The sequence below is a fragment of the Anomalospiza imberbis genome, chromosome 6 (assembly GCF_031753505.1).
Source record: "Anomalospiza imberbis isolate Cuckoo-Finch-1a 21T00152 chromosome 6, ASM3175350v1, whole genome shotgun sequence".
In the NCBI taxonomy this organism is placed as follows: Eukaryota; Metazoa; Chordata; class Aves; order Passeriformes; family Viduidae; genus Anomalospiza; species Anomalospiza imberbis.
Genome location: NC_089686.1, coordinates 31,909,936 through 31,937,504, shown reverse-complemented (window position 1 = coordinate 31,937,504; position 27,569 = coordinate 31,909,936). Strand labels below are relative to the sequence as shown.

Sequence of the window (27,569 nt, the reverse complement as noted above, 5' to 3'; positions counted from 1 at the left end):
CCTGGCTACTCTGTGATTATGCAGTATCTGAAATACAAGTGTACATTTTTTTCTGTGTCACAGATTTTTTTCCCTTAGTTCCAGTGCAAGTATGTCTTTCAAACCATCTGGAAGGCTGAGAAACAGCTGACAAAGTGAATTTTCTTTTCTGCATAAAATATTTAAGAAAAAAGTTGTTTAGTTTCCATCTACTTTCTTCATGCAAAGCAAAGATAGATAACCATCCTTCAGAAAAATTCCAGCTGTGTTAGTTTGAAGGTCATCTTTTGAAAACTATGTGTAGTATGTATCCTGTATGCTTCTATACACGATTATTACTTTCCTTGGTTTTGTTAGCATGTCCTAAGTATCAACCGCAACTCCTGTTTGGCTTGGCAAGCCTCCCAACAGTCAACAGATGTTTTCTCCCTCCTATTTCTTCTCTGAGCAAATGACTTCCAAATGATATCATCTCTCCTTGAGCATAGGGTGACTCCCTTTGTCCCGGGGTTCTCTTCTGAGCCCTGGTGTTTAGAAACTTGGAAAATAAAAAGGATCCATTTTCTGAGACGTTGAAAACTTTGTGTCTACAAAATGATACTATGGACCACCAAGGCCAACAGACAGTATAGGCAACTAGGCTTACCTCTAATGTGTTGGAAGACAAGAGTCTCAGTTATGAAAATCTGCAATTCATAATGGTTTGCAGGGCATGCTTCTCTGCCCAACAAAATAGATTCCATTTACCTGCTGGAAAGCTTTATTTGATAAGTGATTTGGTGCTTGCCACATACTGTCCTACAATTGCCTATAAGAATGACTAAGATTCACAGAATATGCATAGATCATCTGATGCTACTTCCTTTTGTAATTTCTTTAGTGGAGGCAACATATGATATGGAAAGAAAATCAAGAATTCTCAAGCTTGGGCTGAATTGAAATATCACAGTCAAGTCATTTAACTTTTTCATGCGAAAGGTCTAAAAATAAAACAGGTATTTTTCAGGGTTAACCCTCTAGACCAGAAAAAAAAAATCAAGAGAGATTATTTTTCAATTAGCACTTATTACTGTTAAGAATCCTGGATATCTTTTAAGACTCAGCTGAGCTCTTTTTATTCATCTAGAAATCTCAGTTAGTTAAAAGTACAATTTAGCAATTTGTGTTTGAAATATGTGTTTGATAAAGTACAGTAGATATACTTTCAGGAAGGGATGTAATTATTAGCATTTGAAAAGCAGATATTTCAATGTACATTTGAAAAATAAACTTCTCAGTTGGGTAGGGCATGGTGCTAATAACCCCAAGGTCATGGGTTTCATCCTCGGATGGGCCATTCACTTAAGAGTTGGACTTGATGCCTCTGAGGCCCTTCCAACTCAGGATATTCTGTGATTTCTGTGACATCTCTTTCTCCAAGCAAACTGCAATTCTAAAAATGTGATATGCAAAATGAGCACACAAGAGGAAGGAATTTGTGAAGAAAGAAGGATTTTGTATATCTTATATCTTACTCTCCTAGTTTTCCAGCACAGAGTGTTATGGCTGTTCAAAGCAGACATAAAGTTCTCTGACATAAAGTTACTCTTCCAGGCTGTCTGGTGTTAACAGGTCTTCTTTTAATCCTCCTCAGAACTGCCCTTCTCCCTGTGCAACATGCATCCTCTGGCCTGAAGGTCCAAGTGTTCAACATAAATCGTAGACAAGATGAGAAGAAACCCTTCTTCAAGGATTTTCCATTGCCTGAGATTGTCTGTAATGGTGCAATGCTACCATTTCAGCTGGTAGGGTCTTTCTGTCTCTGAAGAGTTGGTCTTTGCTGAACACAAAACCCATCTCTAGCAGGTACACTGTGACATTATACTTGACATTATTTTTAAAACCATTTACTGACATTGGCAAATCCTAGCCACAGTCCTGAGAGTGATTGGCATATTATGAAACAAGAAAAAGGTGCAGAGAAATTTAAAAAATGCTTATCCAGATGACTGAGACAGACAGCATTTCAGATTTAAAGTAAGAAGCAGAAATTCCTGGATGTCAACTGCATAATCAACTACAGATTCTCCTCAAATAATACATACAGAATCCAAAGGCAAAAGATCATTAGAAACTTATTGCAGGCTCAGGTACAGCAGAAGGTTTCCTAAAACTGCAGACTCTGGGTTGTTATCAGTAACCTTGGCCTGGTTGCTTCCTTTACCCACACCTAAGGTGTAGAAAACCAGTCTGGCAGCTTCCAAACCAGTGTTGGTTTGGAGAAAGTGTATTCTGTGGTGTGGAGTGGCCCTCACAAACAGCAGCTGTCTGACCATCCTTCCTTTGTCAGTGAGAGCTGCCTACTCTTCAGCAGCAATCCCTATTCTTCACGGTCCTTCCCTATAACAGATTTCGTGGACATCTGTCCCCATGATTCCTGTGGCAGGACTGTCCCCTAAGACAGCACAATTCATGTTCTTCTGCATTGCTGAGAAGCACTGGGCTTGTTCTGCTTGGGAATCACAATTTTTAATGAACAGTAAGTGGTTACTTTCAAAATCATTACTCTTACAAAGGGCCTATATTTTTAATCCTAAAGGCACCAATATAAGAAAAACTACAAGGTGCCATGACTTAGTAGCTAATAAGCTGATTGACTGTCTCCACCTTTCACTATGGTTGAAATCTTAGACTCTAGCTTTACTGCTCTTCAGGGACCTCTGACACATCTTTGAGATCTGTGTTGAGATTAAACAAAAAAATTTGTGAGCATGGACCACCTACACTGAATTAAACCATTTGAAATTAAATACTTCTCTGATTATGCAATGTCAAAATTCTTACTGTTAATACAGTTTAGCTTCTTCTGGATTGCAAATTCTCAATTTTATTTAGCATATAAAGCTAAAGCCCAGAATAAGTCAAGCCATTTTTCACTATAAGTAATGGTTCTTCCATTTGATATACACTCGGAATCATCTCTCAGCAAGATTTTCCCCCATCATTAGTTTTTGTTCTCATAACAGAGCTATTGGATTTGAAACAAAAATGTAGTTCTCTAACCACAAAAATCCAAGAAGGAGCACAAAATAAAAGAATCCTTAAAAGGCTTCTGGTTTTGGTTTTAATTTTAAATATAGTATTAGTATAGCACTTTTAAAATTAGATATGTCAGAAATCTACAAACAGAGCACCTAATATAAATGGAATGCAGCTTAAAATCACAAGCCTTCGTAAGCAGGCTTCATATGCAGCTACTTTAAAAGTATAATTTTGAACATCAAAAATACAAGGATGAGGAGAAAAGTTATATATTCTTATTCCTTCCCATCTCCTCATTGTAGAAAGTGCTTGCATAAGTCTTCAAAGCTTTGGTGTATCCTGAAGAATTTATTACCTTCAAATTCATTAAATGATCTACAAATTTTACTAAAGTTTTGAGCTAATATCTAATAAAATAAGGGATCTCAGTAAAATGAAATTGCTATCCTTCTGAAGACACATTTTCTATTTTATTGCGACTGTTCCAGAATTAAAGTATAAAACCCCCTTTACATTAGTTTTTAAATAGGAGTTAAGGGCTCCTGTGCTGCTTCCTTAACTGTTTGTTATGAACATGAAGTGTTACCACCTTCTCATTCACTAAATCACATTGAATTGCCACCGCTGTGCCTGCCTGAAGCTCCCTGGCTATGCCTGCCTGGAGAGGCACGGTCAGCAGCAGAGGACTCTCCCCTGTTTCTCGACGAGATTCAAGGAGCGGCTAAGACAGAGTGCTTCGCTGTCGGTCTTGGAAGGAGGAGAGGTGGCGTCCAAGGAGGTAATGAGGGAGTTGACTCAAGGTTGGGGAAAAAGTCTCAAATTTAATGCAAGCTCCAAGGAGCTCCGAATGCCATTGTCCCGATAGCCGAAAATGCTCTCGAGGCTCTCTCAATCGCCTTAAGTACCGGGGCAGTAACAAGGGGGAAGGGACGCCCACCACCCAATGGGGGGATTCGGGGGAGTGGAAGGCGGAGGGACAGACAGACACACAAACCAATGGGGAAAGTTTAAGGGAGGGATCCCTGGCCCTCGTCCACTCACTCAATGCCCAAGGTGGAAGATTCTGGGGGAGAAGGATGGGGAGCCGAGTGATGGACAGGGTACCAGGGAGGGGACAGGGGAATGACTGAGCATTTTCAGGGAGATTGGCATTGAGGGAAAGGCAGGAAAGCTCAGGGTGGAACCATTGGGAGAAATTGGGGGGTGAAGGGGCAAACCATTACAGAACTGTTACAGAGATATAAAAACACAATACAACAAATTGCCATTATGCTTGATAATCTATGGGTATATGTTTCATTATGTTCTATTCTAGAAGAAAATAGATTACTGAGAAAGACACAATGTTTTCTACAAATGCATCTTTGATAAATCTTTTTGGCAAATCAAATTAAAATCCCAGGAATTTTTATAACTTCTTTTCATTCCATGGCATTCAAATATTTCTTTCTAGTCATCTGGAGACATTTCTATAAAGTTGATAGTCATACAACTCCATATTTCTGAGCTCACTGACTTTAACGGGGCTACACAAAAGAAAAATAATGGCCTCTTTTTGCTAATAAAATGCTACATAAAAGATAAAATAAGGAGTCATATGAAGTAAAAAAATCACTAATTCAAGCTGTACCCCACAGTCTGAATTTATCCTCTGCAGTGTTTTCCTAATCTTCTTGGCCCAAGAAGTATGAAATAGTGAAAGACTTGTGGGACAGTCATGACTACATTTCAACACCCCCATTCCACAGAAAATGCATCTCATTCATAGAAGGAAACCATGAAGACAGATAGGCTCAGAATTTGCTATGTATAACAATCAAAAATGGTCCTGAAAAGAAGTGTTGATAATTCTGCTGTAGGCAAAAATGGAGGAACAACTAAGCAAGGTTGGAAGACATTTTAGCAAACAGTCCGATGTGCACTTTAACTAGACATCCTACCCTAGAAAAGGGAATAAAATTGGAGAGTTACACCTATTCAGCTCTGCAACACCAAAACCACCAAAAGACATCAATGAGAGAGACAAACTTATGCACAGCTTTCTCTGTCTACTCCCATACTCAGTCCTCTTCCATGAGCACTTCCAGGACAAAATTTCAATGTCTACAAAAACTGCAAATTTGGAAATAACCAATGATAGTCTCTAAAACAGAATCATCTAGGTGAAGTTCAGGGCCAGACAACTCAGCACATGAGCCTTAGTCCAAAACTAAATCTTTCACCCCTTCCACATAAATATACACATATACAGTCAAGATTATTATCTACTCTTTTGACCTCTCTACATTTCAATGTTTTAGGATACATTTGATTTCTTGGAAAGCATCATACTGAATATCTACATCGTAAACAAACCTGAAGAAAATGTAAGGCTTAATTTTATTTTGAGGGACAGCCAAGAGAAGGCATACAAATATGCTCTCTTCAATATTGATGTGGGTGCCTAAACTCAGGGAAAGAAAAGTGTAAGAAATTTTCCAGATGGACCAAAACGCCCTGTTACTTGTTTAGAATCTCAAAACACAAACACTTCGGGTCTAACAGCTGCCAGAATGGGTGTGTTTGTGTGTGGTGCACGCATATGTGTGCGTATCTCTCTCTTTTTCTTGCTCTGTCTTTTCCTATTTTTGTAGCATTTGCTCTCTGGCTTTACTTTTTTACAGCAGTTTTTGCCAATCCAAAATATGTAGACACAAAGTTAAATCACTCATTTTGTTTATGTGGCAACAAGTTCAGACTTCTTGCCGAAAAATGTTCTTGGCTTTGGACAAAGCAGGCTTTGAGATGCTTCCATCTGTTTTGAATACACCGCAAATCGTAGTATGGAAACCATTGCTCTCAACTGGTAGCCAATTTGCTGAATAAACCTATATTAAAAAAATAAGTATGATTCAACTGCAGACTATTTTCATATTTTTAAATCATTTAATTTCAAAGGAATCTAATCCTTATATGGAAGAACTTTAAATACTTACGAATTTTCTTGCTGGGAAGAGCGTCAAGTAAGTAACAAAAATTTAAATTCATAAATTGGTATTATCAGTGAGGGGAAAAGGTTTAGGCTCGTGATGTTCTTATATAGTATTCCTCATAAGGGGGCCTGATTATTCTTGCAAAGGTAAGCTTTCAATCTTTCAGCAGTTTCACTTCTTTGTATGTTCTACTACTGCTTGGAGAATATGAGAGAATTTATGAGTCAAATTCTCTCAACAATCAACAGTATACACAGTCTTGTAAAAAGAAGGATATTCTCTGCTTTGCCTTTTGTCTATTGTGGCAATCTTTTTACTCTTCCTCTTTTCTCACTCCCAGTTTGACTTCCACTGCTAGTTTTGGAAAGAGACGGGGGTTTCTTTAACAAGATGTATAGATAGCACCAGCAATAAGGACTCCCAAAGAAAACTTTTCAAACACAGCTCTTTTGGACCTCAGAAGGTTATAATCATAGAATCATAGGATATCTCAAGTTGGGTGGGACCCATAAAGATTGTCAAGTCCAATTCTCTGTTCCTCACAGGGAGTTCCATCTTTCAAGACAGTCAGCAAAATGTGATTTGTGTATACTTGTGTGTGATTTTACATGAAAACTAACTATAGGATTTACGCAAAATATCAGAGGAGACGCAGTAGTAAAACCTTGAGCTATTTTTTCAAATACATCTTTCAACCCACTGCACTGGTGCCCACATTCTGCTTCTAACGTCAAGCAAAGAGTGGGAATATGTTCTAATTTATCTACATTATGCAAAACTAAGTCTTTCTGATAGGTGTTTCTGTCTTATGTTCCCTTCCAGGCATGATCTGTCTTCAGAGACAGAGCAAACCAAAAATATACAAAGTCCAGAAGTCAAGAGCCAGAAGCAGAGGATTCCGTGACTGTTGTGGTAAATTGCCTGTGATCAAATGTCATGACTTTTGGATGTGTTCCAAATTTATTGCAGAAGAACCTGGCTTAGGAGAGCCAATGATGGAGAAAGCACCTCATACTGCAGCATCTAGTAATAATTCCTAATTTTACTCCAAGGCAGATGTGATATAAATGATTCACGTGAGCTTGAGAATGTCCTGAAGTTTGAACCTTTCAAAAGAGCCACAGTCGAACTGCATTGTTGAAAAAACAAAGCTGCAAGCAAAGGCTGACATGTAACAGAGCCGTTAATAGGTACAAAACATTGGTTTCCATATGAAATATTTAAAATATACCAGGAGAAAATCACTGGAACAAGGATCTTTACTATAGGTTTGCAGTCATTATCAGTAAGCTCTGTCAGACATTATGATATCCTCCATTCTTTTATGCTTAGCCAAAATTTAGAATTATATGACGACTGCATGTATTCATTAAAGAGGAAACAAAATCTTGTTCCTTCATTTGAAACAATTTTTACATGTTTTAACTCAAAGATTCCCTCTTATTCTATCCACATGGTTTTTATGGTTGCAGATGCTGTGGAGTACAACTTCAGATGATGCAGAAGTAGTATCTAAAAGTATGCAAAATTAAATCTTCAAAGTGCTAATGCTAACAATTGACCTGTGATGCTAGCTTTCTCCTCTTTTATATGTTTCTACTTCATCGTGTCTCCTAGTGTTGCCTGAACAAAAACTCCGCAAAGCAAGAGGCAGCTTTGCTCTGCACCTGGGCAGGAGCTGCCCGTCCCCTCAGCAGAGTGCACGACAGGAGGGTGCTGCTGGATGTGTGGAACAAGTGGCAATCTGCGGTGCTGTGAGGAGCATGAGGTAGGTACCGGTTGCCTACTCTGAAGATATCAAGGAGAAAAGATTTCATTTCCTCTACCATGTGTTAGCCTAGATACCCTTGAAAGAACAGACCCAAGGAATGTTAGGATAAGAATTCAATCCCATTCACAAATCCTCATCATATCTTTCACTCTTTGGGCAAAATATTTGTTAGTATTCAACACTTGTTGATCCTTTCTGCTATCAATATTATTACAAATTTAACTGATGAGATCTTTCATTGTTAAACTGCCAGTGCTGTTACAGTTTGCTCCCTGGGTGGGGACATTTCTCTCTTTCACTTTTCAATAAATTACACTTTTTAAAAAATATTTTTTTGTTATTTCTTCTAAGGACAATAGCTCATAGCTTCAAAGCACCCAAACCATGAAGAAAGGAACTAGTTTTTAATTAAACCATTAAACCCTGTCACTTCTCTAAATTTGAATAATATGTGTTAGAGAGACCAGAAAGTAGTCCTATACAATGAACTGATTTATTGACTCACTTATTTTGAACATCAACATATATAAACTGCAAACATCACATGTATAAACTTTATAGTTTTAAGCATAGCTCAAACCCTTTTACCTCTGTTAGGATTGGTACAAAATGACCTGACATCAGTAACTTCTCAGCACAGTACATCTCTCATGCTATAAAAAGAGACTTTCAAATGACTTCTTAATGTGATGCAATTTACACTTCATCATCTCTGACTATTCCTCAACAGACATCACTACTTAAATCTCCAGCTAGATTATCAAAGAAGACATCTTTCTGCTGTATTCCTAGATTTTTACTAACTTGATGAAATAATTGGAATCTCTGACTTTACTGAGGCATTGCTCCAGTTTGGTAGACTCAGCTGTATCTAGTCGTCTGATCCAGGAGCAGGTTGAGTCTCTGTTGTTTACGATTACATCCTTATGAGGCATCTTGTTTCACTTCCAATTATTGCTTTTTCTATAAAGCTTTCATATTTCGGTGAATTATTTATGCCATCAGACCAAGAACTCTCATTGCTGATAGTGTCACAATGTGATTAGGTAAGAAGTAATATCTGACATCTCAACTTCCATGTGCCTCCACAGAGTGAGAAGTGAAGTGTTCTTCCCCACAAGCAGATCGCTGGAATACTGACAGTATAGGCTGAGCACAATGTACAAGGAAAGCCGAGCCCCTGGGCTTTCAGCAAGTTGTCAACTTGTGCTCACTCACACAATGCTCCTCCAAAACCTGTTTTACAACACATATCCTTCACCCAAACCTGCTGAACATAAGAAGGAAACAGTTTTTTTATCCTGAAGTTCTGAATTGTAATGTAAGTGAGGGAGGGAAAAACTTGAAAGAAAAAGCCCAGGTTAAAAGAGAGCCTGTCCTTCCACTGGCTGGAGCAGAGCATGCTCTCACCAGGTAACACTTGGCACAAGCACGGCTGTGACTTTTTCCCTCCTTTTTCAATCAAACATATTTCCACCCCAATCTCCTAGAAATCTCTCTAATCACTTCCAGATCAAAAATTTAACAAACATGCTTATTTTTCTCCCATGGGCTTCTGCTGCTCAGGCAATGCAGTGTTTGTCTCAGTACCTCAGTAGACCACGACAAACAGGGCTGTTTGTGTGTGTTCACTATGTGCACATGGAGTTCTCTCTGATAAGGGTCTGGAACCACTGCAACACAAAGACTTATATCAGCATATTGGAAAGTGATAGCATCATCTAGTCATATCTATCTGCTAACCCAAGAAGCTAAATTGGTACCTACAGTGACTTTCAGAGCTTTGCCAGGAGTATCTGCTATCTAGACACAAGAGTAAGCTGTGCACCTTATTTACTTAATGTAAATTCTACCTTTTGTTCTGATCTGTCCACATCTTCAGGTTAAAATACTAGCCAGGCAGTGGTATTTAGAAGTGTATATATGTCTATGATTCAGTTTTCATGCAGACAGAGTATTAATATAAACTTCAGTGAGAAGAGGGAGGTTTAATTTTGAGTGGTAATTTTATAATCAGACAAAATGTTCAAAATGCTGAGCTATCTAACTGCTTTTTACAGGCAATTCATCAGAACTGACTGAGAAAAGGTGATAACATCAAATTTTAAATCACATAAACTGCCAATAGGATTTTTCAAAGTAGTTCTAAACAAAACATTCTGGCTTCCCTTTTTCTTCACTAATATGCTGTTCCTGTGAATGCAATTTGCTTTGCATGCTTTGTTCTCTTTTCCTACAGCAACACCTACTGTTAAAAATACAGCTGGAATTTTCAGTTACAAGTCCACAAGGTTATTTTTAAGTAACCACTAGCAGTTCAAACTTTCAAAGTGATCCTAATCCTGTTATACAATGTGTTTTGTTTCCCCAACAACCTTTTTAGGAAGTGATCTCCTACCTAAACTTCTCTCTGAGTGCAAAAGACATGAATTAGAGATTTTTAAGACAATCCTGAACCTGATTGAAATATCTGAACTGACATTCCACCCTGCAGTAGGTCAGTGACAAAACTCAGATGTGGACTAAGAGTTTTTAAATCCAGCACCCAACCTGACTTACAATCAAAATATTAAAATAAAAATCAGATATTCAAATAAGATAATTTTAATGAAAAATAAAGCCATCTTATAAAATTTGATCTGGTTTTAATTTAGGATTTAAGTTTCAGGAGAGATTGATCCCAGGTTTTGGATGCAATTCTATCCTGTGAGGAAAAGTTTAGTTTTATAATTTAGTGTTCATGCTTTGAAGAAAAATTATATGGAACAGAAAATAGAGGCATACAGAAAGCCCAAGTACAGTGTCCACTTTTGTAAAAATGTAAATGAATATTGAAAATAGAATAACAAAAACATGTACTTGGTCCTAATGTACTTGGTGGCTATTAGGAGATTGTTTTGACAAAAGGTTGGTTCACAGCTTCTGTTCCCAGATTTATAGAAACTGACAGCAGAGCTACCACTATTTCTTGTTTTGAGAAAATGTATTCCATGTTTCTCTGTGACTAAGGTCACTGTGTGTCATCATGTTCCCTAGAGCATGCTGCGAGCAAAGTTCAGCTCCAAGAAGCCCATTAGCAGACTGTTTAGCTGAAGTTATGTTCTATGTCTGTCTTTTATACCTAGAAGAATTTACAACAACTTGTACAGAAACACTCTGTGACTATGTCATACTTTGTCTGAATTTGAATTACTCATGTATTCAAAAGATAAGCTGTTTAAATGAAACACATCATTTTATTTGAGCCAGCTGCAAAAAACATAGAATCTTTTATTCTCAGAAGTTCCTACAATGGATTTTTGCTAACCTTTAAAAGATTTTAAAAAATCTTTTAAAATCTCAGAAATACTTCAGATAAGAAAAGCATTTTTCATTGCCCTCCTCAGTCTTCCCTGATCCTTTGTATATGAACCTATATTTCTTTATGCATTGGCCTGACAGGTCATGCAGATGTGAATTTCCAGAGACACAGTGAGAGACTGAATAACATGATCGGTGAATAGATGGCAGCCCAGTAACACCACTAGCTGTCCGGGTCAGCCAACAGCTCTCAACACTTTCTGTTAACGTTCTCTTGTCTGAATTGCACTGATGTGCATATCCAAGCAATCTGTGTTTACCCATTTAGTCATCAGAGAGAAGGATATGTATTACATACATTGGAACAGGTTGCCCAAAGAAGCTGTGTCTGCCCTGTCCCTGGAAGTGTTCAAGGCCAGGTTGGAAGGGGCTTTGAGCAATGTGGCCTAGTGGAAGATGTCCCTGGCCATGGAAAGTGGGGTGGAACTAGATTATCCTTAAAGGTCTCTTCCAATCCAAACCTTTCTATGATTCTACAATTTTTGTAGACTTACTATGACAGTCCTTAGCAATCCCATCCAATAGTAATACTCACTTCTCAAAACCTGGCTTTTGTCACATTCATGTAGCAAAATACTCACGGCTCAAACTGGAAAAAACCCTAAATGTTCAGGTTCCCTACAGAAAAATGCAAGAAATACACATCATGGGATTGTGCAGAGGCTGCTTTTCACTATGAAAAACAATTCACTATGGATGAAGCAATTTCCTTGTTCAAATTGCCATACCAAACCAGACTCAACTCAAATATAGAAGAGACATAGGAGCTGAACTGCAGGCCATACCCTACCCTAACCATTTACATTGTTTTCCCTTGTGTAGTAGACTTCAAAAATATCTTTATATAAGAAATCGTCACAGGCATGGTTAATGATCTGTATGTCCTTTGAAGCCAACTCAGACTATCCCTTCTCAGCGGGAGAATTTGTGCATATAAAGAGGAATTTTCACGTCTATGAAGTAGTTTAGACTTATTCTACAGGGAATGCAAATTTCATTAGATTTTATCTATGGACAGTGTGCAATATTCACCACTATTTTGCTGCAGCATAATAATGAATAATCATGTCACAAGACTGGGTCTGGCACAGATCACAGTGTGCTGTGAACTTACAACTTATGGAGTTACTTCTTTAACTCAGCTGCTAAAAGTGGAGTTAGAACTTGAAAGAAAACCTGCAGCAGTCCATGTGAAAATTTCCACTGACTTCAATATGCTTTAGTATAAGCCTTTTCAGCTGAGAATCTCCAGTGGAGTTCAGCTGATGAAAGCATTTGTATGTGGATGTGATTTGCTATGTAAACATATGATGGAATATGCTTTCTGTGGATTCTTTGGCTGGTAACAAAGAATCTGGTAAACATTCACCCCCTTCAGACTGCAGTTTCAGCAACTGAAAGTTTTGTTTTTTCTGAGAACTGTGTGAACAGAAGCTAAAGTTCATAATAGCTCTCTAAACACTACTGTCTGGTTTCTCTTACCATTTCCATTACCACGGTTTCTCAGATAGTTTCACAACAATGCTAAATTCCCAAGGATGCATTAGGAAAATATATAAGTTCCCAGTGAGTGTTTTTTTTACTTCATAGCTCAAGTGTCACACTAGAGATAGATTTTTACTTAGACACTCACCCAGGAAAAGCAGAATCACCTAGGGAGCCAAGTCTGGCCAATAATAAGCATGCAATAAACTTGCAGGAGGAACAAAAGCTGAATGCCTACCTATTGTTGTCAAGAAATGGTCTTGAGATAGTGGTGCATGGCTTATCAGAAAGGAATGTTATGAAAACTCTTGAATTTGCACACAGATAAATCTATTTACTTGGTGTGACTGAACCTTGGTAGACATAACTAAACTGTCTAGTGTGATCAAGAATCTTAATTTTTAAATGTTATACATATAAAATATTTTAATACTTTTAGTTGGAATAAAAAATTTCATTATTTTCAGCCAGTCACTTGAAAAGAACCACACCTGGTATAAAATAATTTCTCTTGCATTTTAACCAAAATTATCTAGTAAAGCTTATTTTCACTCATTGAAGATAAACACAAGCAACTGAAGTAGCATTAAGCTTTATCTTATGGAAAACCTGGAACTGACTTTTCTCTATTTCAGGTAGACATAGTAGAGAGGCATTTCTAACAATGATAATTCCACTGATTTTGTGGATGCACTGCATTAGCGCGAGTGAATTTACATGGAGGAAAATTATCCCATTTATAAATCAGGCTGCAAGATACAACTTGGAAAAGGTTAAAGAATACTTCTTTCATGCACACCTGTACAAAGCCAACAAAACTGAGAAAGCTGTCTATAGGGAATGAGTGTCTCCCTGTCTGATGGATAAAAGCTTCTGATAATTTTGACATTGCTTTCAGCTTAAATTGCATTCTAAATATTAAAGAATAGATATAGGTGCAACTGATATTATTTCACAAACCTGTTTTTCAATGGCACTGACAAGCTCTTCAGTTGAAATAAAATTCTCCTTTCATGTACAACAGTAGATTGCAGTTCCAGTATCTTGCTTCCCCAGCATGCACAGAATTAATCTTAGCATCTGACAGAGGCTTTAGGAATGATCTCTGAAGGAACTAAAAAGCAGAATCTATGAAGTAAATGTAAATGAACCACAGATCATAAGTAATGTTGTCCCAAAGGAAAAAGGAATTTCCAAAAACTTCCAGGGACATATCTGCTTCACAGATGAGACCAATGTTTTGTACTGCAGTAAGATGCAAAGTGGACATGCATTCATGTGCTATATAAAAGATATGTGTTAAGTGACTGTTTTAGGTATAATAATCTTGTGGTCCCAGACCTAACTGCTCTGTCTTATTCTACTTGTGTAGACATTGTTAAAAGTCTTAGTGAGGCTGCAGATTCACCATGAGAGGACCGAAGCCTTGTAATGCACTTTGAGATCTACTACAAGGAGAGATGGTAACTATGTTTCTATTACTCACACAGATATAAAGACAAAAATACACATTTGTGTGTGCACACAAGCACACACATATAAAAAAATTCACAAAAGGCATGCCTGTCCTTAGGCAACCGTGTGGCCAACTGACAAGTACACAAAGGTTAGGAAAAGGATATAAATACTTTCTCATATAGTTTGTCAGAGAGAAATAGTCTCACTTACTTGAAGTCTTTTCCATAAAATTGATTATTTATTATTTGTCAAAAAAACATCAATTGATCATCACGCTTTTACTGCCAGGAACATTTAAAGGAAGCTTTAAGGGCAGTTCAGAATCTAGGAAGTGAAAAATTCTGCTGCCCAAAAGAGGCATAAAAATGCCAGTTTCACAAAATAAGCTCTGCTAAAGTGATCAGACTGCAGACTGAAAAATCTAGTTCAGAAGTCAAAAATGTAATACCAAACCAGGCAGTACAGACTCGATAGAACCTTTTCAGCACCAGACAAAGAGGACAAATTGGCTGAGCAACTGTCTTGAAGGAAATACTTTACTTGTCTGTAGTATCTCTGAGCTAAAGGACAAATGTTGGAAAGTGACAGAAGCTTCAGCTGCCTTCCAAAAGGTGTGTTCAGAAGGCGTTATGTCCCACAAAATCTGCACACAGGGTGCTGCCAGAGCTATTTTTAGTTTTGCTTTCTTTTGTGTCTTTCTATTTTAGTGGTTCAAATCTCTTTGATTTTGTTTCTTCCAAACTATGGCTAAGTTCGCTTCCAGTCCAGAATATTCTTAAAGTCTCCTTTTTCAAAGATTATGTTTTTTAAATGTCATTATTTAATATAATAAATATAATAAATTTATACATTTCCTGTATTTTCTTTTAGAATAAACATAGTTTCTCACATATTTCTTTCGATACATTCTTTGCCAAAACAGTGACCTTGAGGGTATGAGTCTCATCTATTCATGGAAATGTTTTCTTTTCAGCTGAAAACAAGGGTTCTGTGGTTTCATCCTGTATTGCAACCTTCCAGCCGAAGACCATCTAAGTCAAAACAGAAGGAACAGAAAGCCTCATTTATATGAGGCAGCAACTTCTTGCAGGTGAGAAACAAAGGTGACATCTCCACTCCATTACAATGGCATGACTTGTTACAAGCTTGACATAGCAAAATATAAACAAATCAATGTACAATTACTTTTGTTTGTGGAGACAAGCAAAAACTATACAAAATGTAGCATCCTCAGCTGGCATTACTTGTAGACTGGCTGGCAGCCTCTGCAGAGAGAACAAGGAATACTGAAATATATTCAAATGTCCTATTTCCAAGGCACTTTAGAGATGTACTAGCCAGGCAATACAAGAAATGGGCCTTCCATATGTGTGTGACACATCTACCAGATTTAGAAGCTGAAGTATAGGGACTAGTAGAGTTTAATCTAAAGTGCTTATTGTTGTAAATGTATTGGCACATTTTTTCTTTGAAAATTGAAGTGTATGGACTCATTCCCAAAGCTCAAAAAATGAAGACTTGCACCATTTTGGATTGTTCTGCAGTACTTAGCTAGATATTTCTGCTCTGTTGGGCAAGTGTAACAGTAGACAATAAATAGACAGCATCTTCTGCAGGGATAAAAGGAAAAGCTATACCTAAGTAAAGCTAAGACATATTACCTTGTCTAATTGTATACCACAATTTCAATTTTCTGCCATTGTTAGTTCCATGTGCTATAGACATAAAGGCTCTGAATTTTGTCAGTCTTGAGGTATCCTAAAAGCTACAGTCTTGCAATTCATCTTTAATGAGTTGCTTAGATGGAAATCAAACAGCCATGGAATTTCTTGAAAAGAGCCAAGGATAATTCCTAGCACTCTGTCTCTTAAAAACAACTTCTGTGGCCATATATCAACTATCATTGAGTGAGATTCATAGCTGTAATAAAGCTGTTTACTGTTTCACTCTGAGCATTTTTTATTTATGTGCCTCAGCCTTTATCTTCTAAAATATATACCATCTCTTATGGCTGCAACCTGGAATTTACCAACAGTATCACTAATAAATCACAAGCAACTACTCTTACTTTTATTCCTCTCTTAGGAATAGACTGTGAGCCTTTACACACAGCTGTCGGAACTGGTATCATTTTCAGATAAAAGTATTATTTATGGTAAAATGTCCCAGGAGCCTCCTAGACAGAATTGTACACAGTTAGGATCTATTTTTACAAGTGGGGCAACCAAACAAGATTCATAATGGAAAATTTAATTCCAGATCTGCATTTAGGTAAGTCTGGACCATGTTCATACACAAAGTTCATACTAGCTGCTTGAGAGGTCATTGGACCTTCAGCATGATCACTTCAGGAAAATGCTGACGTTTTCATTGGTTTTCCTACATTTGTTTATTCCTGTGTTTCAGTTTTTTCTTTTTTCAAACATCCCTTCTTGGTCTCACTATCTTTTTTTCCAAAATTATATATTATTGGTTTGTGTTTTAGACACCAAGAGTTTTAGCTCAGTTGCAAGATATACTGTTGCAAATAAGTGCACTTTGACACTGGATACAATCCAGAATGAAATACATAAAACCTGGGCTGTCACATCAAAGGATACTCAGTAAATTTAGTCCTTTAACCTTATTACTTTCAGCATTTTTATTTATACTTTATGAGTTAGGATCTTTGTGCATTCGGTTTGTAAAGGGATGCTCTATTGGTGCAAGAGTTAATCCTCCTATTTTAACTGCACTCATACTCTGCTATTAAAGCTCTCAGTAGCAGCAGCTAAATTCAAGGGCTTGTTGTGTGTATTAATCCAGTTTTTTAAGTTCTCTGGGATGAAAGACACTGCAGAAATGCAAACCACTACCCATTTACTTAATAAGAAGCCAGAAAGACAAGCAGGACTTGAATGACATTTAAATTCAACAATAATACCATTTTGTCCCCCTTTGTTTGGAACTAACATGTGACTTAAAAATCATCTTTAATTTGTCAATCTATGTGTAAAAAGAACCAAATACATTAAATAAAATTTCTGGTCTAGTTTTTCTCTAGCCCTTTAAAACAGAGAAATACCAGAAAATCTAGTATTTAAATTTAGACTTTTTGTGCATTCAAAGGAGCAAGTAGAGATAGGTAACTGCAACAAGGTGTAATGTCATTAAATTACAGTCACACTATATATTAATATAGTTATAATTATCTAAAAATGGCCTATCAGACAAAAATACGTGTTCAGTGTTTGTAACTGGAAGTTTATTTAGGATACCTATGGGCTTAATATGAAGCTGAATAAACCTGTCGCCCATATCCTCAACAGATTGGCATTTTACTGGGATTTAAATGCAAGGCTTCTGTGGCAATAAAAAAGGGGTAATTTTTAAATGTAACTTGCAAGCAGCTGGGTAACACCAGGAGTGTCGTATATTGGATAGGTGGGATATTTGCTAGGATAGAAAGGTAGCTCTTGAAGCTTGGCTTCATGTGTGTGTAAGTGTGATCTTGTCCCATATTCCTGTTACGGCTTTTTTTATGGCTCATTTGCAAAAACTCCAAAGCTTAAGTGAGAGATACAAACTGGTACAGGTTGTTGGTTCACCAGCAAAACACAACTATTATGCAGGAAAACAGACTTTTCAATGTCCATGGGGATAAGTGATTTTAATGAAAGGGAGCAGTGAGGGTAACCCTTCTAGATATAAAGTTCCTATATTAAAATGAAAGATTTTCTAGGATTATGGACAGATGCATATCAAGTAGGCATTTGATATATCAAAAAAATAATTGAAAATAATTGACCTAACATTTGCCAAGCAACCAGACACAATATTTGATTTGAAATGTGGTATAGCTAAATAAAGTTATTTCACTCTGACATGTAAATAATGCAGAGAATAAAAAGGCAGAAGCCAGACAGACCTTCCTTCCTAGTAAGCTAACAAAAAACAGGAATGCTTTTCTGAGTTACTCTGTTTACTTTTAGCAGTAGAAACAGACAGGACTCACAGCTACGAAGCAAAAAAAGGAGGATCTGTTTCATGAATTAGAATCTACCTCTGAAACATTTTCTACTTTTCTAAAGAAAATGTTGCTAAAACACATTTTTAATTATTTTCAGAGATATTTTTGTTTCTCTTGTCTACAGCTGTCCCTTATTGAATCATTTAAAAAATCAAATGAAATCTCCTAAAATAGACTGAACCAGAGGAAGAGTTGTGTCCTCCTCTTTGTGTGTATAAATGTAGCAAAATAACATGTCGTTATGGAAGACAGAATACAAAAATTTGAAACTTCTAACATTTTCCAAGAGGAGCTTGAAGAATCAGTGTCAAGGAAAGGATTCAGGATAACTTTTTTGCACAGTATTTTGTAGCATCCTTCAAGAATCATGACAGAGGACATACTAGGGACAACATAGTTAAAAGCATTCCTGAAGTCATGCTCTTCTTCAGCTGCTGTAAGACTTTTGGCAGACCCATCTGTATTTCAACGTACATGCAGAGCCATTGGAACTTCAGCAGCATATAATGGGAACTGAAGTATTAAAATTTGCACCATCTTGGTTGGAGTCTTTAGCTGAAGTACTTTCTGCATTCTCACTATAAGTAAAAAATGAGTACCAGGAGTACATATTTATGGTATTAGCAGTTCTACTTCTAAATATTTGTTTACAGAAGAAGCAGAATGGAAAAGAGATAAGGATAGTTTTCAAATATTATTTTTAACCACAGAACGCTCAGTTTCTATTATTCACATTAACAGGATCAAATGCAACCTCCATCCACATGAACCAAGCCCACTCTAGGCAAGCTCTTGAAAAATGAATATATACATAGACAATAATGGACTACTCTTTAAAAAAGGATATAACAAAGAATTTGGTGGAGTTTCAGCGGTATCAAAGGACAATCATATAGAGATGTATGGACTGCCCATGTTCACAGTTTTCTACAGTGATTCCTATAGATTTCAACTGCTTAACTAAGCCTTAAAGGGTAGGTAAATACCAGGTTTATAGAAACAAACATGGCATTCCAAAACAAGCTTCTTTTTCCTTCCTTTCTAAAAACATCACAACAGGCCACAGTATCTCTAGTTGTATTATGTACTTTTAGACAGAATCCTGTGCAAATTTAAATGAGACGAGGATTGTATGGAGAATGTAGAGAGCCTTTTGTTGTTCTCTTTGGTGCATAGACTAGCAGATTTACGCCAGAAATCATAGTCAGCAAGAGATAAGGCTGGTATAGTTCTGAAGGAAGCCAAAAGGAAAATCACAGTCCTATTGCTGGTTGGTCCTATAGAAAAACTGCAGTTGACGATAACTTGTAATAGCTCTATCTTCCTATGTCAAAACTGTAATGCATTAGTTACCTATTTTAAAATTCACATTATTTAGTTATACAGCATTTCTAACTTCTGGGGTAGGCATTCTAGAGATTGCAAGTCAATTTGTATCCATCTCATATGCTTCTTTAGAAACTGTCTCGTAAAAGTACTAAAATTTGGTAATTATTTTATCCAGAATTTTAGTTTAAAAAAGAATATTGTGTCCAACCATCAAAAAACTTGTTTTCTGTGCAAGAAAACAGCCCAAAAGGCTGCTTGTTGATCTCTAAAGTGTCAGGCCCATTATGCTGCAGAGTAGGTTTTAATGAGGTTTTAATCTTTTTTTCCCTATAGATAGAGACAACAATAACATTTTACAAGACAGACATTACTTCTGTCACAACTTTATACTATTAGTTGCATGTGAGATTCAACTATGGAACCTTGGCTCACATTCTGCAGTAGCCATCTTTGTCCTTGGAGATTATTGAGTCACAGAGGTGGATTACTGGGAAAAAAAAAAAAGTTTGCCACTGAAATGGGACATCAATAACAGAAATGAACCAGAACACTGCACATAAGTTTGTAATTAGAGGCCTGATGCTGCAATAGTCTGAGTATTTCCTTAATGGTTTGCTGCTGAGTACCTTTAACACATCAAGTGATGTCATGGGTTTAGTTTGTTCAATAACACAGCACTGCGGTGAGAGGAATGTACAGAAGGTTATTTAATAGGAGATATGTTTCAATTGCTATTCAAAGGCAAAAAATCAAGTCTCAGAATACTGGAACTTTTTGGTTGAGACTGCACACATCCTGTGGCAACCAAGTCATTAGAGCACCTTACCTGAAGTAGAGAGAAGGCCACTTCATGAATTAAATGGCTGGACAGATGCCCAGCTAAGCATACAGACTCACTTTCACAGTCAAAGCACCCTCACAGAATTAAAATTTGATGCTATCCAAGCCACAGAGCTACTTTTCTTGGTACTGATTACAAGGATAATGTGCAGCTGTGTTGGTTGGGCTTGAAAACTCTTCAGATTGGCTCGGAGTTTGTTTTGCTTCAACTGTCTTACATGAAAAAGAAATTTCCCTCATAAATCCATATCTTCAAGCATGTTTCCTTATCACACATTACGTGTTTACCCATGAGGAAGAATAACACTGTTCTATTTCCTAGAAAATCCAGATCAACAAGTTCATATAAACATTGGAATAAGGTGGTATGGTCATCCCGTCATATATGAAGAAGGAAAGAAACAATGAAATCATAATGAATGAATTATATCTGATGAGGCATAAGTTCATCTGCCCAGAAGTTAAACTTTTTTCCTCATTGATTTAAATAGAGATAGTAGGAAAAAGATATTTTTCACTTTTAAACTAGGTCTGCGAACTCTATCAAGAAATTTCCAAACTTTCACACCATCTCCTTGAGTCAGAAAAGGATTTTTGGATTCAGTGCATCATTGCTAAAAAGTACTGAAATAGAAATTAGCAAATGCTGCTTTGTTTGGGGAAGGACCATTTAGAGTTTTAACAACAAAAAAAAATGACACTATTTAGTTTTGAAGTCTAACAGTGCTGGAATATCAGGCTTATTTTTTAGCATTTAATTATCACAGGAAATAAATTCACAATATAAGAATCATATTCCCACAATGACTAATACAGAGTAGTAAAATATTTTTTCTATTCTCAATCTTCCAGTCAATTTACAACCTGAAATCCAGAAACTTGGATTCTGAGCTTGCACCTCTGATACTTCAAAAAGCGCTTTTCTACTTACCATCACTATAGCCTGAAGCATAAATGTAACCCAATTTTTCACTTTCTTTTGCTGAACTGGAAAGACCAGAAATGGCATACAGGTACCCAAACTCATAGGTCTTTTGAGCACAGGTGAACTTTAAATGTATACAGAAGGTGTGAAAAGATTACTTAATAAAAATTTCCATCTACAAAAATCAATTTTGGGATATGCAAATGAGCTCACATTCAAAAATTTTGTCAAATTTTCAAAAGGATCTCAAGTTTTTATATCTATTCAAAGTACACAAGATTTATTGATTTTTTTCCCTCAAAAATATTTTCCTAAGTCTTCCTCTTTTAACTGAGTGAAGGACGTGAAAATCTACTACATATGCAGATCTTGTTATGTACATTCTTAGTTTCAGTCCTCTTGCTGGATTTAATTTCTAAGTTGGTGTTAATTCAATTTCTTATGGAATAAGACCCGGAAAAGATGGGATCAAAAGACTTATTTTTTCAATTAAATCATACTCTTGATTCTGTGGCTTTCTAGGTAAATTAGAATTCAAAAATTGTATCCGTTCCTTTTGCTGAAGTGTAAATTTCCATTACTCTGTTTCATGTTATCTATGAAGGCTTTTATAGCCATACAAACTGAATAAAGAAAAGAATTTTCTTGTCAATACCTCGCCCAGAAATGACATATTGTACTTTATTATTGCTCCATATGAAGAACTTCTGCAGAAAACCATAGAATCACAGAATAGTTTGGACTGGAAGAGATATTTAAAGGGCATCTAGTCCAACCCTTCTGCAATGAGCAGATATCTTCAACTACACCAGGTTTCTCAGGTTCCTACATGAACTGTTTCCTCTCACATTAATGAAGGCAAAGAGTTATTGAAAATGTTATTATCCAGGCATAAATGAACCTTATTTTAGGTACCTGCAAATAACTTTGCAGATAATAAACAGGGAATGTATAGCTTTTTTTCAGTCACAGATGCTGCATTCTAATAGAGAAACAAAAGCTGGTGAAGGTGTTCATGCCCAAGTTTTTAAATAAATTTCAGTTCAATTGCTGCAATGGAAAACTGTCTTTCTGTGAATTATTACAGTAAAATACAGAGGAAAATATCTCATTCTTAGTGCATCCAAACTGATTCTTACTCCAGTATTCCTGACATTTTCCACTGTCTGAGATTTGTAGATAGAAAAGGGTAAAAAGTTTTGATAATAGCTATCATCAGGAGGATCAGAATTTGAACCCAAATCCTTTCCCTGGATAAAGAATGTATAAGTAACCAGATATTCAGGAACACTAGCTGTGGTACTGATCAGGATACCTCAGTAAAAGACTGTCTGACAAAGTAAGAATCATGTAGACAAGAGTCCAAGCTAGAAAGCACTTTATTAGGATATGATCAATAAGAAAATAATTTATTATGTTCTAATGGGCATGTTCTTTTCAAGAAATCAGCAAAAGCCCAAGGCATGATCAGCAGAAAATATTTTGCAGGATTTGAAGTGTTAGAAGTGATGACTTTGTTACAAGTCTTCTGCAAAATCAAGCAGAATTTGTGTATATAATTCTCCAGAGTGCACAGAAGAGATGTGGGGAGAAGTCTATGCTCTTATAGTCTCAGCATTCATTGACTGTTTCCTAAGAGGCACTTTAGTTAATGCTTACTGCTTTCATCGAGCAATAATGTCCTCTCCTACCTGCCTTAACTGGACAAGCAAATGGTTTGGGACTGATTTTCAAGTGTTAGAAAAAGTGACATCTGGCATTAGTTTCTTTCTAGTTCTGCAAATCAATTCAATATATGCAGTCCATACTTGGCTCCCAGAGATGCAATACAAGTGATTTATCAGCTGCAAATTTGTCTAAAAGTGCCACATAGCATGTTGGACATCACTTCTAGAAATGAAACTCAGGTGTCTGATATTTAAAGGCTAAAAATCCCTAGCTTGAATTCCTTCATTAACTGCTTCCCCTTACATTAATGAAAGCAAATAGTTATTTAAAAATTCATTATCCAGGCATATATGAACCTTATTTCAGAAAAGCCAAGTTTTCCATGTGATTAGTTTGACACCACCCCCCCTTCGTCCTCACACACAAATCTAAAGGCAAACAGCCACAGACTATTCAGAGACTGAACTTTAGCTGACTCTTTTTTTTTTTTTTTCTCCCAGTCATCATCCTCCCACTGCTTTGATGTTACAAGAGATTACATTGAGGTATGATTAGAAGGGATGCTGGAATTATGCCCACCTCTCCTCCCAGGATTTTTAAGAGAGATGTGAGTAGAACTTTCAGACTTTGGCTAAAGATGAAAGACTCTGAAAATATGAAGTGTGGAAACATGAAGAACTCACCACACTCTCTGTAATCAAATAGAGCCCTTTTCTTCTGTGCAATATCTCACATTAGAACCTCCTCAAAGGAAATAGAATAGTTTATAAAAAGCACATTTAGTATCAGATGTCTAGATCTATTTTGCAAATAATCCAGATAGTAAATATTTTTGTTCAGTTCTTCAACTGAGGTTAAAAATTTAAAAAAAAAAAAAAATACATGTTTATTAATAAAAATAGGGTTTTTACATTAGAATATTAGTGCATTTTTTGCTACCAAGTATCTTGTCATAAAACAGCTCTTGAAATACAGTACCCTGCAGTGTGATGGTATGCATTATTCATGAGGAGTAAATAACTCATACTCTTCCAATGCCATCCAGGAGCTGGAACCCTGTAAGCTGCAGGTCCCATGACCCCATCAAAAGTCTTTGCAGAAAGCAGCTGCTGTCTTAATCTTTACCCAAACTTCATCTCTCACATTTCACATAGTCAGGAGAAAAAAAAAAATAATCCCCTTCTGAATGTCTTTACATTAAGAGATGATTTTGACTAAATATTGCAACAAGCAATAGAATTGCTGAACATACCATTAACTAATAAATGATTAAGTGCAGCATGTAGGGAATTATTTTTTATAGATAATAACAGTGCTAAAATTAAACTTTCCTCAGTCTATCAGAAAATTATGTTTTATGCAATTACTACATGATAAAACTAATTCGCATTAAGACCTGTTGAGCAAGCAGCATTAATCCTGCATTTTGACCATCAGCCAATGTAAAACTTTGCTCAGATTTAACATTCAGTAATACTGTGGGACCTCTGGAACAAAATCAAAAAATAGTATCTAAATGTGATAATCTATTTTTAATTTGACATAATTTTTTCCAGATCATCAAAAATGGTAGGATGTCAATAGAAAATATCTGTTTTATGAGTGCTATGGATAAGTACAGAGCAGAACAAGTTACTGCATAGGGTGCAGAGCAGTCATGCAGAAATTTTTTCCAGGATAGACAGAGGTTTTCCTGTTTGATGCCTCAGCACACATCTCAGACAAAATTCCATAGGGATTTTTCCAAATAATTTCAAAGCAGTTCAGAGAGACTAGGGCTTGAACAAAGCTGAAACTATTCAGCTTTCTGAATTTTATATGTAGCTCAACTGTTTATTTTCAGCATGATTTTGGTCAAGATCACAGGTATGCACCAGGTTACTCACCAGAATTTCAAAGGACCATGCAAAGTAGGGAAACCAAGACTAATTAAAGAATAAATGTGCTGCTTTTATTACCAAGCAAGTAATGTCTTAACTGTGGCTCACCAGAATTTCCAGCATTTCTCACAGCACAAGAAGACATGTTTTGAACAGGAGATTGGACTAGATGGCCTCTCGAAATCTTTTCCAACTCACTTAATATCGTAAAAAATGTCATGTTCCAAATGGCATGTTGTTTAGTGCTGCTGGTTATAGACCAGAAGTAATAAAAACAGTAATTAAAAAAATGCTATTAGACTTTCCCATTTAGTTAGGCTTGGCTTATAAATAATTTTCTTCCATATTCAGGTAAGCAATCTTTTCTAAATTTATGACTATTCAAAGTGCTGATATTTAGTCCATGTTCCTTGAGGAAAAAAACCCAACCTATCAAATTCCTAATATATTACTGATGTTTATCAAACTCAAAATGCATTCTCTGAGTAGTACACAACTCACAGCAAAATATTTCTAAGTTTGTGCATTTCATTATCAGAGTGAGGAATGCCAAAACAATAGCATTTTGAAGAACTAAGACTGCTCCCTCACACGGATTGACAGAATCATTTAAATATAAGATTTTTGTGATTTCATCTGTAAATTAAGTAATTGAAGATTTATTCCAGAAGCAAAAAGGAAGCTATGAAAAATTTGCAGTTACATAAACTGTCCTTTGTTCTTAAACACATGAGAAGGAAACAAATATGCCAAGATTAAGAACACATGATGAAAAATAAGTGTACTGGAAAAACAGCGTCTCCTGAAATAACTGATCACTTGTCTGAACTTTTGGGTGGGCAGATCCTGGAGTGCATGTTAGTGAGATTGGTCCTGACTAAATCAGCTGCAGTGAAAACTAGGCTTGCAATAAGAAAGATATATATTAAATTATTTACTGTTTGCCAGCCACTATCCTCAGCTCCTTACACATTATGCTAGAATTCCTGGAGCTGTTACTTCCCCCAAGGCTTGACTCTGTATATATGAAGGGAATGGGTATCCTGCTCTTGACTACAAGTGGAGAATGACTAAGTTCTGAACTTGATTTACCTAAACTATGAAGAAATCCTCAGCTGTTTATCACAAACTGAAGTCATGGTTAACACTGCATTGTTATTCTCACTAAAACCTCAAAATTTGTTTTTTAATAATAGCAGTGAAAACCCAGCCTACCCTGAAACCAGGAAAGAGGACTAGATCCTCACCTATGGAATTTCCAGGAGGAGGCTCTAGCAAGAGCAAGAAACATCCATAGATCATCCAAAGGAGATGTGCCGTCCACTGCACTGCATCTGGCCAGACTGAACCATCTCAATAGCTGTGGCTCCTACAGCAAGCACTGACTTTGCTGCATGACTTTTTCTTGGACAATTCATCTTCAATATTTCTCAGAATGAAGTTTTCTGAGAAAGACAATGTCAACTGGAATCATGATATATTTTTGGAAGATTTTTTAGAAGGGAGAAAAAAAAATAATCCTTCACACTCAATATGCATTTGGCTTATTATTACTTTGCTTCTTCTGCCAGAATGGTATCTGTATCACAGAAAATCTTAAAAAAACAGTCAAGTATATGCAAAGATTGTTGTTGCACTAAATTTTTTCAGGAACTCTGTCTCATAATTTTATTCTGAATTTTCATCGGAAAAAAAAGTGGTGATATTTGTTTTCCTTCAAACTGTTTTTTGACCAGTGCTGGGCATCCAAATAAGAGTAAATTGCAATAAGTACATTTACATTACATAAGTACTGATAATTTCAGTCTTGTCTGCTTCTGTGGGTTTTTTTTTAAGCTATAAGTGAAAGTATGCAGTGAATCAGGAATTCAGCAAACATCCAGCTTGAAGCTGGGTGGCCCTGACTAACCTCTCACAACTTTCTGCACAGCTTCTTCAGGAAAGGTAGCAAGTGCCCAGGCAGAAATCTCTCGCATATTGATCAGAAAATCCTGTTGGATGTTGGTGTGAGTGCCTTCAAGAACAGTTGTGAATTAAATTCAGAAGATGCTCCAGCTACCCTGTTATAATCACAAAAGAAAGGATGAGGCTAACTTGTATTTTAAGGAAAAATGACATAAGCAACTAACTCCAGGAGGGAATTTAGTGTTGCAGATCCTGTGTAAGAGGATGCATCCCTGTAGACTGGAGGAAATAGTCTGAGGAATGGAATTTGAGATTTCCCCTCACCTCAGATTAGATATTGACTGACGTGCCTTCTTAGCAATAGAGCTTTATAAATCTTTCACTTCAAACCCACTGTGAAGTTGTATAGTAATAAAAACTAGGTTCTTTAGAGTAATCTATGGGAAAAGTTCTTAAAAATCTAGATTTTATGGTGTCAAACTTTATTGAATATAACCTCTAATTTATTTTCCTTTTTATTACCAAATAAAACAACAAACACAAATTATCAAGATATTTCCAGCATAGAAATAAAGCTGTATGAATTATTACTTAAATCAGCTAGAGCAGACTAAGACATACTTCCCTTTCTAAGGTCAGTCTTAGTTTCTTTAAATAAAAGGAAGACACAAGATGAGAAAAATATTTTTAACAAAAAATGTTTAAATAACATTTTTGTAAAAGTTATTTAATCCCACGGGTGTACATTTTTTATTAAAAAATTGTAAAATAAGATAGAAGTCCAGCAATTAAAAGAGATTTGATAGTGAAAATCCTGTGGCTGCTCCACCCTGTCCTAAATGTTAAAATGAACAGTAGCAGGAAGGCATGTGTGCTCTTAGAACAATTTCTTCTTGTTTACAATTGCAGTAGGCTAAAATGAGTCATCATTCTGTGCAAATACAGAACTGTGTGCTCACAAAAAATG

At 36.4% G+C, this 27,569-nt stretch overlaps 1 long non-coding RNA gene across 4 annotated transcripts in view; it reads left to right on the top strand.

Moving 5' to 3' along the window:
* LOC137475626 (uncharacterized) overlaps positions 1-26,233 on the top strand; it is a 32,256-nt gene extending 6,023 nt beyond the window's left edge. The window contains exons 3-8 of one of the 4 annotated variants that reach the window (XR_010999985.1): positions 6,795-6,998; positions 7,590-7,740; positions 13,961-14,051; positions 15,020-15,136; positions 23,318-23,424; positions 25,894-26,233. This is a non-coding gene — a long non-coding RNA (uncharacterized lncRNA). Of the gene's footprint in view, positions 1-859; positions 928-6,794; positions 6,999-7,589; positions 7,741-13,960; positions 14,052-15,019; positions 15,137-16,531; positions 17,169-23,317; positions 23,425-25,893 lie in introns of those variants that run through there. The other 3 variants (XR_010999984.1, XR_010999983.1, XR_010999986.1) reach the window with 3 other exon arrangements.
* The last annotated feature ends 1,336 nt before the right edge of the window (positions 26,234-27,569 follow it).